The sequence below is a fragment of the Lipotes vexillifer genome, unplaced genomic scaffold (assembly GCF_000442215.2).
Source record: "Lipotes vexillifer unplaced genomic scaffold, Lipotes_vexillifer_v1.1 scaffold1177, whole genome shotgun sequence".
Classification (NCBI taxonomy): domain Eukaryota; kingdom Metazoa; phylum Chordata; class Mammalia; order Artiodactyla; family Lipotidae; genus Lipotes; species Lipotes vexillifer.
In genome coordinates this window covers 568,571-585,045 of record NW_006789843.1, presented here as the reverse complement: position 1 = coordinate 585,045, position 16,475 = coordinate 568,571, and the positions used below count along the sequence as shown (strand labels likewise).

The following is a 16,475-nucleotide window of genomic DNA, read 5'->3' as shown; positions in this document are numbered from 1 at the left end:
TCTTCTAGGACTTTGATGGTTTCACGTTTTACATTCAAGTCTTTAATTGGTTTTGAGTTTATTTTTGTGTATGGTGTAAGACAGTGGTCCAATTTAATTGTTTTGCAAGTTGCTGTCCAGTTTTCCCAACACCATTTATTGAAGAGACTGTCCTTTCACCATTGCATATTCTTGGCTCCTGTGTCATAAATTAGTTGACTGTGTGTGGGGGTTTATTTCTGGGCTCTCTGTTTTGTTCCATCAATCTATGTGTCTGTTTTTATGCCAGTATTTTACTCTTTTGATTACTATAGCTTTGTAATATAGTTTGAAAACAGGCCTCCTTGCCTTCTTAAGTAGGATCTTCTTAAGTAGGATACACAAGTCAGTGAGATGGATATGGATATGCATAGAAATAATGATCCAGATGGCTAAACCATTCGACTGAAAGACAAGTAATGGGGTACAGAAGAACAGAGTTAGGATCAATGATTCCTGACTTGGAGGCTTCGAAGAGGTGGTGTTGTATATTCTAAACTGGAAAGGAAGACAAACATTTAGAAGTAACTCCAGGTTGACATAGCAGCATGAACAGATGTTGAGCCCAATGATGTATTGGGACATTTTGTCCCTGAGAACATTTAGTGTTAGTGTTGTACCAGTTAACGTGGTTTTGGAGGCAAGGAAGTGAATACCCAATGAAAAGAGGATTTATTAGCTCAGAAAATTGTATTATCTCATAAAGAGGCAGCAGTTTTTAGGGTTGGTTAATCAGAGGCACATCATGACATTCAGAATCCCCAGGTTTTCCTGCTTTTTCTCTCTGCCTTGCTTGGCATTGACTTTCCTCAGGCTGCTCTTTTCCCAGTCGAAAGTTTGCTGCTTCACTCCAATTATCTACTCACAGCTGTGTTCAAAAGCAGAACAGACCAGTGTGTCTCTTCTGTTTCTTCCCCTCGTCCCTGCTCCTTCCTTCCTTCCTTCCTCCCTCCCTCCCTCCCTCCCTTCCTTCAGTTTTGGAGGCCAGAAATTCGACATCAAGGCCCCCATTCCTTTTTGTTAGGGAAAAATAACTTTCCCAGAAGCACCCAGAGGGCTCCTTCTTAATCTGATAGGCCACATCACCATGTCACATGCCCCACCTAATCCATCAGGGGCTAGATGACATAAAATTACCGTGATAGATTTAAATTAATCAACAGTCATCTCTCTAGGATTTGAGAGGGGATAACCCTCCCTGAACACATGGTCCCCTTTAAATTGGGATTCTATTAATAAGGAAGAAGGTGAGTCTGTACAGTTGTTGAATGAGCAACAACAATATCTTCACAGTTTTTATGAGCAGACATTTTACTCAGAATTATACCGATACTGATAAGCTTTCATCAAGAAAATATTTTCTGAGGGCAACTTTATTAAGCTACTTCATTTGCAGTATATTTTACTTTTTCTTCCACTTTCATTTTAGTTTTACTTAAATTATTTTCACAAGTACAGATTCTTTCCCGTATAAATCTTATACCACAGATTTATTTCGTTGACTGTTTTACATGTTCTTATTAAATTTTGTTGATTATATTTGTAGGTTTTGACATTACTTTCTTTTGAGACTGTTATTTGTACCAGTTTTCTTGGGTCAGATTTTGTGGGTCAAGAAATTTTATTATTTTTTAATTTATTATTATTTTTTTTTTGCTGCGCCATGTGGCTTGCAGGATCTTAGTTCCCCTACCAGGGATCAAACCTGCACCCCTGAAGTGGAGGCGTGGAGTCCTAACCACTGGACCATCAGGGAATTCCCTAGAAATTTAATTTTATGTTGATTATTTCTATCAATAATCTTCATTAAGAATTGGATGCAACTAATTAAATCTATTTCTCAGTTAATTCATGATAAAACTGTGAGCAATTCTTCTTAAGTATGCAAAGATTGATCTGTTGTTCAGATTGCTGTGTTGCAGAGGTCTGCAAACTAGAACCCCACAGACCAAACCTGGCCTGACACCTGTTTTCGTAGGGCTGTGAACTAAGAATGATTTTGTAGATGGATATTTGTAATCTGTTGGATGAAAGGGAATGTGAGCTTTGAACCCCAATTAAGAAAAATCTTACCCGCTCCCCTAAATTAATTTCATTTTTAATGACTAGACCTGTATTACAAAAATTAAAATCAACTAGTATTATATTTTGAATTTTGTCAATATGGAAATGGAATTTGTTTTCTCTCTTGCTATATAAATATTACATAATATTTTTGATTTTGCCTCTTGGCTCCCAAATCCTAAAATATTTACTAACTAGCTCTTTACAGGAAAAGTTTGCCAACCCCTGTTCTATTGTATTGCTAACCTGATTCTTCTGAACACTTACACTCTCCCTTCCCTACACTAACTGTCTGTTCCATTGGAGTTACAAGAAACAAATAGCAGCGAAGTCAATGTGTTCTTAGGGTCAAAATCATCGTATCAAATGTCCAGCTTCAGTTGTGAACATAGCATGTTGGTGGAGTGCAGTCATATTGTTCAGTGATGAAGAGAGATAGCTCTTCAAACTGTAACATATTATGTCAAATAAAAATACAAATTGATATAAGAGTTTTCCGTAAAAGTCAGTTTCTCCTTTTTTTTTTATTAAAGTGTGATAAATCTAACATATTAGGAAAGCCAAAATATCATTGCTTTCAAAGCATCAACATTTGAGGGCAACGTAGTCTTTTGAGACTTGGGAGAGCTGAAAGGCCTTGTATGTTTTCCTACTGAAGTTCACTCCTTTTTCTTTCATTTAACAGATGAGGAGAAAGAAAATAATAGAGCATCCAAGCCCCACTCCACTCCTGCTACTTTGCAATGGTAAGTTCCATTCTGAGCAAGTTCTCTCTTGATGGGAAGCTTATATAACTATGTCTTCCTACAGACAGGACAAGCATATTACTTGGATATTTTGACATTGTCATAATAACTTGACATCCAATAGCCCATATGCAATCAGTTTAATTTGTAAGTATGCATAAAATACTCAACTTAGATATAGACAGGAGATTTGAATTTTCATATTTATTTTATTTGGGAATAGATTTTTTTTTCCATCATCAAAAACACTGGCGAGGACTGGATTCTACATGGATGTTATTAATTGATTTTAATAGAGTCTATTATTTTAATAAATAATGTTACAGCCAATTATAGAAACATAGGTCTGTTCACCCCTACCAATGAACTCTTAATAAATTAATAATTTATTGCAACTATACTACATTTATTTTAACATTAATACAAATTATCTACTTGAGTGGCTCTCCCTTTAATATTTGGAATTCTTGGACTTGATGTTATAGTTGATGATGTTGTTTAAGTGTTTGCTCCCATGTTTGGTATATACAGGTAAATTCTCCTCTAAGAGTTTTACTTAGAAATTATGTTGTAGCTTTGAACACCAAAGCTATTCTATACCTGAGACTCACCTCTCAGAAGAACTTGTCAATTAAGGGCTATTACCACTCTAGTTCAGCCCAGCAAAGCTGAAGGAAGTAAGGAACAAAGGGGAAGGAGAGAGAAGTGGGGAGGGGAAAGGAATGAATCTACTGTGTGCCAGCCTGCATGCTAGGCACTTTGTATACATGCCTCATTTCATTCTCACAATTCTGTGAAGTTGGTATTGTTATGCCCATTTTACAGATGAGGAAAATAAAGCTTAGACAGTTAAATCATTTGCCTGAATATACACATAGCCATGAAGTGGCAGAGGCAGGAACCTGGCTGGGTCAGTTTAATTGCAAAGCCTATGCTTTTGAAGAAAGGAAGAGAAAAATCAGGAAGGATGGAGAAGAGACTAGATCAGAAAAGGAAGCAGATTGGCTTTAATGAGCAAATCATATTAGATTCTTTTGACTAATCCACCCACAGGTGAGAGGAAAACAACATTGGGAGAAAGCATTCACAAATGTAACTCAATCTTCTCTAACAAGAGTCTCAGTGGTCAACTTGTTTTGCTACAAGGATAGCAGAGGTTGTGTTCAAGAGCTCCATTTCCAGCCTTTTGGCTTGTTTCCATCAGTTTGTCCCTACATTCTTTTTCTCATTGCATTTGCTGCTTTTTGCTTTATTTAAAATTCTACTTTACTTCCCTGGTCAAATCTCTCCCTGCACCCTTCCCCCCCCCAGATTATGGTCACACAGATTCTCATAATGCTAGCACATGGAATGAGGCATCAACATAAAAGACTTTGGGGGTGAGAGTTTCTAGAAATGCTAGGAATCAACAGACACTCTTGCTTTAATAACCTGAACATGTCATACATTTCAGAATAAAAAATTTGAAAGGGACTAGAAGAAAATCACCTTGTTCATGTCTGTTTTCCTGTGATTCTCTGACATTTGCCTGGCAACAGCAAGACTGTAGATAGAGTAATCTCTTAAATCACACTGCCAGGAATTAACTCCCAACTCTGCTTTTCTAGCTGTGTGACCTTGGGCAAGGTCCTTCACCTCTCTGTGCCTCAGTCTACCTGTAAAATAAAGATGGCAGTAGTATTTACCTTATATCAGGGGTCCCCAACACCCGGGCCTTGGACCGGTACTGGTCTGCAGCCTGTTAGGAACCGGGCCGCCCAGCAGGAGGTGAGTGGCAGGTGAAGCTTCTTGTGCTGCTCCCATCGCTCGCATTACCGCCTGAACCATCCCCCCGCCGCCCGCCCGTCCATGCAAAAATTGTCTTCCATGAAACGGGTCCCTGGTGCCAAAAAGGTTGGGGACCACTGCCTTCTGGGGTAGTCACAAAGAGGAAGTGAGTTCGTATATACAGAGTGCTTGAACAGTGTCTGGTGTAGGGTGGGTGCTAGGTAAATCTTAGCAGCCATGGATCGCTCAGCAGAACCTCCTCCTTCTGAGTCCCACAAGGACATCCCAGAATAGGGCTTCCCTCCTTCCTGACATATGCATTGTCAGTTCTCCTACTGTACGTAATTCTATACAAAATATCGGTTTTTCTAAATAAAAGGTCACATAAATCATTCCGGAAGAAATTTCATCCTCCAATTCACAGAGTTAGGCAGTGGATTTGTTTTGATGAGTCAAATCAGGTTTGAAAATGTATAAATTTGAGTATTATTATCAAAAGGCAACAAGTTGTTCAAACATCAAATTGTCCTCCAATTCCCTTTATATTATATTTTTAAGATAGAATTTTAGTTATTAACTCATTTAAGAAATGTTTACTGAGCACCTACTGTTTGCTAGGCCCTATTCTAGGCCCTGAGAATGCAGTGGTGGATAAGACAGACCAAGAATAGGGGCCGATGAGAGAAAAAGTTGGGTGATAATTTTAAAAATTATTATATTAATGTTAAATAAACAAGGAATGTATTAGATACGGATAAGTGCTGTGTGGAGAATTAGAACTGGCTGATATGATCATATCTCAGAGGCCATTTTAGGTTGAATGGTGAGGGAAAGCTTCCCTTAGGAGGTGATATTTAAGTGGATATTTGTATGACAAGAAGCCCTCAGACACCATGACGATGTTAAAATCAGGGAAACGTTCTAGGCAGAGGGAACATTGCAGGTCAAACTCTCCCAGAGGCAGACTCTGAGCCGTGCCTACAGGTGGCCTATTATGTAAGGCACCCAGTATTGACACCATGAGGGTACGAGGGGATGGGCAGAGGGGGTCTCGGGCTGGGAGGAGGCTACGGTAGGGGCTTCAGTGATCTCACAGGGAGTTCTGAAGCCAGGGTGGGCCTCAGAGATGAACTGAGGCAATGGATTCAGGTTTTTATTCCCCTATCTTGCTCATCACTGCAGGTAGTTTGCCCCGAGGGAAAGGGGATATAACTTTGGTGTTTTTTTTTTTTTATTGGAGTATAATTGCTTTACAGTGTTGTGTTAGTTTCTGCCGTACAGTGAAGTGAATCGGCTATATGTATACCTATATCCCCTCCCTGTTGGACCTCACCCCCGCCCCCATCCCACCCATCTATGTCATCACAGAGCACCAAGCTGAGCTCCCTGTGCTACACAGCAGGTTCCCACTAGCTATCTGTTTTACACATGGTAGTGCATTTATGTCAAACCTAATCTCCCAGTTCATCCCACCCTCCCCTTCCAGCCCTGTGAGAGGGCATAACTTTGGGCGAGGCAGTTCCCATTCTGCTGAGGACAACTCCCCAGGAAGGATTCAGCCTCAGCAATCAACGTCTCAGCGCTGGGGAAGAACGCATCAGTCCTGAAAGGTAACCTGGGCACAGACCACAGTATCCTCCACTCTCTCCAGGCTGGAAGCAGGCTGGGCTTGTTCAAGGAGCTGCAGAAGGTGGCCCGTGTGGTTGGAGCATAGCCAGCAAGGAAGATAGCAGTACAGATGAGGTGGGGGAAGGAGGCAGGGGAGTATGTAAATAGCAGGGAAGAAAAAGTAGGACATTTCTCTAAACTTAGGGATAGAGTCATGCTTAAAACCATGGTGGAGGACATGTGACATCCTATATCAAGTTCCACATGAGTAAACTTTTTTAGACTAGACTTTCAGTATAAAAACTTTGTCTCTCAAAAGGAACTGGATGCACCCTCCACTCTACAAGGGAAAGTGATATAATTTATACCGTATGTCCCCTCTTTGCTCTGGCTGCCAGGGAGTTCAGAGCTAAGTCTGATGTTTATATACTTTTTTTTGTTTGTTTTTGTTGTTGTTGTTGTTGTTTTTGCGTTACGCGGGCCTCTCACTGTTGTGGCCTCTCCCGTTGCGGAGCACAGGCTCCGGTCGCGCAGGCTCAGCAGCCATGGCTCACGGATCCAGCCGCTCCGCGGCACGTGGGATCTTCCCGGACCGGGGCACGAACCCGTGTCCCCTGCATCAGCAGGCGGACTCTCAACCACTGCGCCACCAGGGAAGCCCTATATACTTTTTGATCTCTTTCCTTTGTCTAATTTTCTTCTTTTTGTGTTTATTTTGTTAGCTTTTTAGAAAAAGGCAAGGTGCAAATAAATTCAACAAATACACATTTACATTTAAATTTTATTTGATTTACGCAAAATGCATTTCCTTATTTTAAAACAAAAACATTACAGATAAGGTTAAAGTCCACCTCCTCCAGAGCAGTGCTGTTACCAGTGAGAAATATGTATGTGTGTGGGTGTGCATACATGCATGTGTGTGTGTGTGTGTGTGTGTGTGTGTGTGTGTGTGTATATATATATTTTTTTTTTACTGTCCCTTGCCTATGCATTTACATGCATGTGTACTGATAGAAGTTTCTGAATTGTGGTTTTTTATTTAGTATTTTCTCCGTTATAAAAAGAATACAGACATAGAACGCTAAAAATATTGTTCCACACCCTGTCACACTGTCTTGATCCACAGCTTGCTTTCTCTCCTTAGTCGAATACCCTGAAGCTATACCCAGATTAGTCCCCAAAGAACAACCTCATTTTAACTGCTGCACAGAATTTCATGTAAGACAGCGGCAGAATTCAGTTCGCCATTTCCCTCTTTGACCGACATTTAGGTTGTGTCCAAATCTCATCTTTGCCTTTACACGTAAAGTCCCAAAGAACATCTTCATATGTCCCCTCACACACCTGCTGAAGTGTTTCTTCTGTCTGGGTATCAGGCAGTGGAAGTGCTGGGCACACAGAAAATGTTAACAGGATTGCAAAATTGCCCACTCTAATGGCCTTACCATTTTATATTCAGCCGAAGTATACAAAATGCTGTTTTTTAAAAAATGGGAACCTAGCTCCGCAACATGGCATCTCATCCTCCGAGGCATCTATATCCTTCACGTTGTCCCCTCTCTCCAGGGGTAGCAGGCAGCCCCAGGAAAGGACCTTGGCCTCACTGCCAAGGTGGTAGCCACTGGCCTGATAGTGCCCAGTTCTCCTGGGACGCTTGGCTTGTTCCTGGAATTGGTTTAGGAGCTATTTGCCTCTCTGCCTTCCCCCACCTTGCCGAGAGCCCCTCCCCATCACCCCAGAGACCATCCCCACTCTAAGAACAAATAATACAACAGCCAAGCAGCCGAAAATAAGCTGGGCCACGTGATCTGGAGGCAGTTCCTAGCAGAAAACAGGCAAATATTGTCAAATGCCTTCCGCCAAACACTTTCCAGCATCCTTGGTCATGAGGTTATTAAAGCCCAACCCACTGGGGATGGTAGGCCCTGCTGGAATCCTGGCCACACAATAACCTCTATTCACAAAGAGGACTGCGGCAGGGAAAGCAGCCTGTCTGCTGTCCTGGCCTACTCGCTGCCAGCACGTGTCCACCTCCACTGCCCCACCCTCTCACACACCTCTCTTGTTGCCAGTGTCACTCTGAGCTCCTGTGTGCCATCAGGGGGGAGACACTTCCCTGTCTGCAATTTCCAGGGAAAGGGAGGCCCTTCCCCAAAGGAAGAGGATTGAAGACCAAATTGTCACTTTCGTGGGAGACATTTTCCTTTCTTTTGAAAAAATAAAAATGAGGCTTGGGTGATTGCCAGGCTTTCAATATTTCAAATCAATATGAAACAAAATAAAGTTGGTGTTTCTCTTTAAAATGTTCTCGGAGGCCAGAGGTAGAAAATTGGGCTGGGTACTGTGCCAAAAAGTACGGTGACGTTTTAGACCCGGCCACAGCTGCTAGACCAGACCCACGGGATGTCAATACCGACGTTGTGCACCCATTTCTGATTTAATTCTTTATTCAACGGTGGCATAACCTTATTTGCTTTCATAGTATGAGTTAGTCCACCTCACTTCAGAAAGGGAGGCTAAACATTTTTAGCTCTGAATGTAACCAGAAGTGACATATGGTGCCAATAGTTGTGACTATGTCCCGCTAGAAGTCCTCAGCCAGAGATGGAGAAAGGTAGCTTAAGCAGGGCAACGTGAAGGGTGTAAATGTCTCAGAGAATGAGAGGCTATGTTGTAGAGCTAGGTTCTTATTTTTAGAAAATAGTTTGTGCTGTGAGTGAAGGTATAAAATGGTAAAGCCATTTGAATGGGCAATTTTGCATCCCATTAACATTTTAATATGTGCATCCACTCCTGGATACTGACATGGAGAAACACTCCCCCAGGTGTGCAGGGGGACACATATGATGATGTTCTTTGCAGCCCTATTTGTAACGGTGAAGTGGAGATGAGTAGAGGCAGGGAAGAGATGGAAAGGGAAGATTGAAGGAGGTGGTTTATGGTAGAGGATGGTGCCAAAATCCCCTCCACTGCCATTCAGGGCCACCAGTGCTCTGGCTGCCAACCTCTAGCCTAGGCCCTGTTAGGTGGGTTAGCAGCAGCACAGAACTTGTTACACTCTGCTACTATACTGCCTAGTTTTTGTCAAAAAAAGAAAAAAAGAAAGAAAGAAAAAAGAAAAGGACTTGATTAATCAAAAAATGAACAGAGGGATGCCAGAAGCTGGCTAATCCCAGGCCTTTCTGGAACACCAATTTGGTAGCTTGTAGGCAAAGCCCAAGATTTGGATTAGATTACTGTAGATTCTGGTCCAGTTGAGTCATTACAATGGCAGAAATAAATCCCTGATTCAGTCCATGGCTGAGCAGGGACCAAACTTACAGGTTGAGCCAATACCCCTGGTGTGCCAGGCTTACCCCAGCTGATGTTGCTGGCTGAGCTCACTGGATCTCACGAAAACCAGGTAGAGGAGGCAGGATTATTACCCCTATTGGAAGAGGAGGAAAACCAGGTAGGCAACTCAACACAGCACATGGTCCCAGTCTCACTGCACCCATGTGGGGGAAATGCCTGACTCCTAAGAAGACCCTCAACCAAGGGGAGGCGGGGCCAGCGAGGTCCTAGGAGAAACACCAGGGACCCACCTGAACTCGTGTTTGTCTACCCAGCAGCAAACTGTGGGCTTAATTGTTGCAGTTTAATAAAATAGATTGGGTGGTTTTTGTTTATTTGTTTTGGCCTTCTGTAGAATCCGAGCCCACATGAACCAAATGCCACCATTTTGTACTTATTTATCATCTGGTGGTGTTCTCTCCTTGGTTCCCATCTTCCTTCTGAGAAACTGTTGGCTTCCTAAAGGCAATGGTGGGGATTGCGTCTTCTCGTTCACTGCTGTATTCTGCGGTGCCTGGCGCATAGTAGGTGCTCAATAGGTAATGCTGACTCACTGAGCACATGGATGTCAGTCCCTAGCACAGAGTGAGAGCTTTAGAAGCATCGTCCCTGAGTTCATACTCCAAGGCAGGCTTTTCCCAGCCAAGTAGTTTGGGGCAAGTTACTTAGCCTCCCCAACTCTCCATTTCTTCCTCCATGTCATGGAGATAAAGTTACCCATTTGTGGGAGTAGTGATAGCAAATATGAACATCTCTGGCACAAGAGTAGGCGCTTGAAAATATAAATCAGACCTGTTAATATAAACAGGCTTTTCCTTTAACCCCCCAGGTATTAAGATTTTTTTAAACATTTCTTTTTGATCTGTGCTTTCCTTCCTTGCCCCCAGCCCTCGCCACCCCCACCCCCCACCCCGCCTCCTTCCTTCCACTGTTACTGACCGTGTTCAGGTCACAGTGCTAGGAACTATGCTGGCATAAATAGAAGTGTGGTTTGGTCCCTGCCTTCAAAGGACTTTCAGTCTAAGATGTGAAGTGTTACCTGAATATTCTGCACTAATATAGAATGATGCCAATAGTTACCCTCCATTGAGTGATGTGCATATGCCAGCTGGAGGGCTGAGGGCTGTGCTTGGATTCTTGTTTAACCCTCACAGCAACCTTGGGAGATGGGTGTTGGGTATCGTTTCCCTCATTTTACAGATGAAGGAAGCAAGAGTCTGAGAGCTCAGGTAACATACCTGAGACTGTAGTGCTTGCAAGTGGTGGAGGAAGATTCAGACTCAGTGATCCCTGACTGTAAAACCGCTGTCTCTCAGTGAAGCTGTTCGGAAGAGCTGTGGAAATCCCCAGGAGGCGGTGAGAGCTCTAGGAGGAGATGTGTCTGTTCGGTCAAGATGTTTTCCTCTACAGACATAACTCAGCCCTCTACGTGTTATCAAATGAATGAATACGTGAATTTGTCAAGGAAGAAATGATTAAGGAGTGATCAGCAGTTGGGGCTGGGTGGAAATTAAGCACAGTTTGGTGGAAGAGAAATTTGAGCTGAGTCTTGAAGGGTGAGGCCCAGCAGAGGGGGTCCCCTCCCATGGTGGGAAGGCCAGGGAACGTGTACCGTAGCAGGGAGCGTGGCAAGGTATGTTTGAGGAATGGCAGACAGTCCCGCCGGCTGGAGAGAAGTGTATGTGTAGGGGAGTGAGGCCAGAGAAGCCTGGAGAAGGAGTAGTAGTCAGGGTCAGAGAGATAGGGGGGCCTTGGGTGCCAAGGTAAGGAATTTGAACTTCTGTGAGAGGCAGAGGGGAGCCACTGAAGGGTTTAGACTATTGTCTGGCTCCGATTGTTTGGCCAGATTTTTTTTCTCACATATTTTGCAGTCTCAGATCTCTCTGATAACCTCAGTAATAAATTATGATGTTTAGCAAGTAAAAAAAAAAAAAATCCTGTTTTCTTTTCTTTGGGTAAAATAGAAGAAAAAAGTTTCTGTCCCAGACATGTCTACAAGGACTCGAGAAGTGGAGGCTGGACTGAAAGCCCATGTGAACATATAAGAAAACATAAGTTTAAAATGAGAGCAGAGGGAGAAATTTTGCTACGCGCTGAGACATCTGCTCTTCACTGTAAAGCACTAATACAAAGCTTCCACCATGTGCCCCCGGATGCTGCATGCTGAAACCTTGTGAGGAGGTCTTTTAAAAATGTGTACTGCAGATAATGACTCACGTTGGCTAGTGGACCGAGGTCATTATCTCTCCATAATAGAATAGGCTCAATTCAAATATGATCAGGTTGTTAAATAGAAGATCAGAAAATGGAAGACGTGGAGAATGTTTTGGTGATCATTAAAATATATATATCCAGGTATAATGGAGTATTGTTCACCATGTCAGACTAATGACGTCCTGTAAAAGTGAGGAGGAAAAGGGGAAATTTCATCAGATATGAAGAGAAATAATTAACTGCCTTTCTGCCATGCCTTGGTCAGGAAGCTGGCATTTCAATTAGCAACTTCGGTACATGCACAGACCCTCTGGAGTTTGTAAGAAGGTTTGGGGAAAGGTGTCATGATGCTATTCCTGTAGAAACTCATCAAGCATCAAAGTTGCCCTTAACTCCAATTACGTGTCTTCACTCATAGAGCTTATTAAAATGCTTCATAGTCATAAGCCACCTAGATACCTTGAGGCAAAGAAGCTCCAGTAAGAGAAACAAAACGTGGATAAGAATATAGTTATTTAGAAGGCTCTGGCCTTTGGCAGGTACCTGCTTAATTAGCTCAACCTGTGTGAACTGTGACTTACACCCATACGATTCAAATATTGATAGTTTGTTGCAGCTATGGATTCATTTAATGGGATGTATTTTAAACTTGACCTTGTATTTAATCCTGATTTCTTGACCAGATTTGGTGAGCAGACGAACCACACAAACAACAAGTAGAAACAGAGGCACAGGGGGCTTAAGTAAAGTAACCAATGAGGGGGGAGCCAGGAATTTATCTGGGAACCCATGCCCTTTAGCACAACATTTGGAAGCATTATTCCCGCCCCTGTAACTCACCTCCTCAGCTTTTCTTAATCATGGGGACGGAGCCCCTTGGCACCCATTCAACCTGTTATGAACTTGAGGGCTTCCTTGGTTGCTCCCACCCTCCTCACATCTGGCAGCATGAGACCCACAGCCTAGGTGTTATCTCTGCCCTGACAGCCGCTCCTTCAATCCATGCTTCATCATTTCCTGCCCTGACTATTAACGTGGCTCCAAACCGATCTCATTTGTTCGTTCATTCACTCATTCATTCTACAAGTACTACCTAGCCAGCCACTATGTGCCAGTCTTCACTAGTACTCCTTGTCCGCTCACCATAGAGGTGCCGAGGTGACCTTTCCAGAGAATAAATTTGATCCTGGCACTCCTATGCTTTAAAGACTTAACTGGCTCCCTATAATTTAAAGGATCATATGCTTTTTGTGTGTGTGTGTGGTACGCGGGCCTCTCACTGCTGTGGCCTCTCCCGTTGTGGAGCACAGGCTCCGGACGCGCAGGCTCAGTGGCCATGGCTCACGGGCCCAGCCGCTCCGCGGCATGTGGGATCTTCCTGGACCAGGGCACAAACCCGCGTCCCCTGCATCGGCAGGCGGATTCTCAACCACTGCGCCACCAGGGAAGCCCCATATGCTTTTTATAAGATGAATTCTGAATGGTTTGAAATGCATGTTTGTTGAATGTGTCCATGGATTTTTCTGACCAAAGTTAATTTTAGAAAATCATTAGTAAATATAAGCAAAAAGCACACAGCTGGTTACGCACAAAGTTCCAGCTTCCCAGATTGTTCTTGTCTATGCATTAAACTGGAAAATATCCGACAACACAGTAGCCTAAAGAGTTGAAGTTAAGCTTTCTAAAGAAATTGCTTAGTGGCACTCTCAGTCGTCTAAGAGGAAACCTATGAGACTTGGGGTTTTTTTTGTTTTTGTTTTTTTTAAACGTTCTTTTAGTCTCAATCCATTGCTGGCAAATACAACATATTAAACTTTAAATTAATGCTAGTTATTGTTGTTGATTACATTCTAAAATTGAAGTATAGTTGATTGACAATGTTAGTTTCTGGTGTACAGCAAAGTGATTCAGTTACATATATATTAGTTTTCACATTTTTTCATTATGATTTGTTACAGGATATTGAATATAGTTCCCTGTGCTATACAGCAGGACCTTCTTCTTTATCTATTTTATGTATGGTAGTTGGCATCTGCTAATCTCAAACTCCTAATTTATCCGTCCCTCACCCCCTTACCCCTTTGGTTAACCATAAGTTTTCTATGTCTGTGAGTCTGTTTTGTAAATAAGTTAATTTGTATAATATTTTAGATTCCACATATAAGTGGTATCATACGGTATTTGTCTTTCTCTTTCTGACTTACTTCACTTAGTAGGATGATCTCTAGGTCCATCTATGTTGCTGAAAATGGCATTATTTCATTCCTTTTTATGGCTGAGCAGTATTCTATTGTATTTGATTACATTATTATTATTCCTACAGCATCCTGGAAACACTCGGGTCTTCCTGTCTCTGAATATTTTTTTCAATACTGTCTGAGTAACACTCCATTACCTTCTGAAAATAAGACTTTCATAGTAACTCTTCAACTCTGGAGGTTGCTAAACTCTTAGGCCAAGCCATATTCTCTTATGCGTCATGCCCCTCCCCCATGGTTCTTTCCTTTTAGATACTCCTTTACAAGCCCTCTTCTTCACTCAGACCAGTGTCTCCATCATCCAAAGCTCGAGCCACGTTTGTCTCTTAGCCTTGCTGTTCTCCTTGCCTGGAACCCCCTCCGTCTCCCATGGCAGAATACCACAGTGGTTCACAGTGAGACAAACTCTCCCATTTACCAGCTGCATGACCATGGGCAAATGAATTTCGCTCTCTGTGCCTCAGTTTCCTCATCTAAAATATGGGCATCAAATGGTTATTGTGAGATAATGTATACCCCGTGCCTGGCACCTAGTAAGAGCTCAACAGATGCTAGCTGTTGTTGTTACAAAGTTCTAATTCCTGTTCATCATGAAACCTTAATCATCTGTTCCCATCTACACAGTAACCTCTCTGTCTTCCCACATTCCTCTGCACCTGTGGTTGGGAGTTTGTAGTATTTAAATATTCTTATTTCTGTGCATTATTCTCCCCACAATAAACTGCAAAGTGAACTAGGGCATAGATTGTGTCTTATGTCAACACAAGAGCCTACAGGAGGCAGACAAGGAACAGAAAATAGATTGGGTGTAAGAAAAATAGGGAGGAGTGAGGACTCTGGCCAACTCGAGGGCACATGTAACTCTGCCCAATTGTCACGCGGGAATATGGGCCCAGTGTTGCCAGATCTCAGCCTTTTCAAAAGAAGCCAGAAATCCAGATTCTTATGTGAAATGTCCTGAATTTTAAAAGTTGGGCCAACACTGTTCAGGCCAAACAAAGAATGTTTGTGAGACCCCATTTTGTGAAAGCTGCATTTTTCAGATGACCCCCACGAGTTTGTGCATAAGCTGGTTATTTGGACCTTTGAACTCACTTTTATAGGGAAACAATACTGTGAATGGCATTTAGGGGTCCAGGCTAAACTAGAAGGCTGATCCCCATTCACACCAGCCCCGAGGCTTAGGATAGTCCTAAGAAACCTAATCTCTATGTGAAACCATTTTCCCACAGGGAAATACATTTAGAGTTCCAATGTATGATGCTGGGGACACATAGAATGTAAGCCCTTTCAGGACAGGGCCTTTATTTTGTTCACCACTGTTTCCTTAAAATCTAGAACACTGCCTGGCACTCAATAAATATTTGTTGAATTGAAGATCACCTGTGTCTTTATCTACCTGTCCACCATTAATCTGTTCTCCATGCGCAAACAAGGGCTATCTTGCACACCATGGTATCCCCAGCACCTGTTGGGTGATAAGAGATCAGTAAATATTTGTTGAATGAATATATGACTGACACAATCTATCCATCAAATATTTACTGAATACCTGCTGTGTGCCACAGAGTCTGTTGGACTTTAAAAATGCAGAAGTGAATCAGACACCACCCCAGCCTCAAGGAATTAGGTTGCCTAGAAGGGATTGCATAAACTATTTCCTGGAACACTTATAAAAATTGTCAGGCGTTACTCAGTGTTCCCCTTCCCAGAAGAGGGGGGAGTGGGTGCGACTACCTGGGTTGGCTCAGCACAGGCATCTTCATTTATCTGAGCGTTCCTCGGGTTGTTTGGTCCTCTGCGTCATCCGTGGGGTTTGGATATGAAATGATTGAACTGATTTTCTTTCAACCACATGTTGCAATGAGCCGAATGAGCACTGCCCTTTCAAGTGGGCACCTCAGGAGGCCGTGTCCTCATTCCACTTCAGTTACAACAGCGCTGGACCACTTCTTTGGCAAGTGCCCTCAGAGAAAGTTAGAAGCCACTTGAGGACATTCAATTCATTGTTTTAGCATCATGCCTTATTTTTGAACCCCTAGAAAAACAGTTGGGAGGAAAAGGTTATTCCAGTCACTTTAGCCCTCAAACTTGGTTCTAAATGACTTGGGGTTGTTTCCTAATATCCAGTTCACAGTCAGAGGAGAAATATTTTCTATTGGTGAGTTTATTGAACAGTGTGTGCCCCACACTCTGAAGGCAGTGGGGCCCAAAGAGAAGTCCCCAAACTGTCACGTGCCCCAGCAGTTTTGTTGGAAGAGATGTTTAACCTTCCAAAGTGTCCATGACAAAGGAGTCTGATTCTTTTGGATGCCTACATTCTTTTCTTTCTTTTTTTTTTTTTTGTGGTACGCGGGCCTCTCACTGCTGTGGCCTCTCCCATTGTGCAGCACAGGCTCTGGACGCACAGGCTCAGTGGCCATGGCTCACGGGCCCAGCCGCTCCGTGGCATGTGGGATCTTCCTGG

At 42.8% G+C, this 16,475-nt stretch overlaps 1 protein-coding gene across 1 annotated transcript in view; it reads left to right on the top strand.

Annotated features, from left to right (window-relative positions):
• RFX4 (regulatory factor X4) overlaps positions 1–16,475 on the top strand; it is a 140,161-nt gene that overhangs the window by 27,104 nt on the left and 96,582 nt on the right. Inside the window, 1 exon segment of the mRNA XM_007472302.1 lies at positions 2,768–2,828. The gene's annotated coding sequence lies outside the window, so the exon portion shown is untranslated.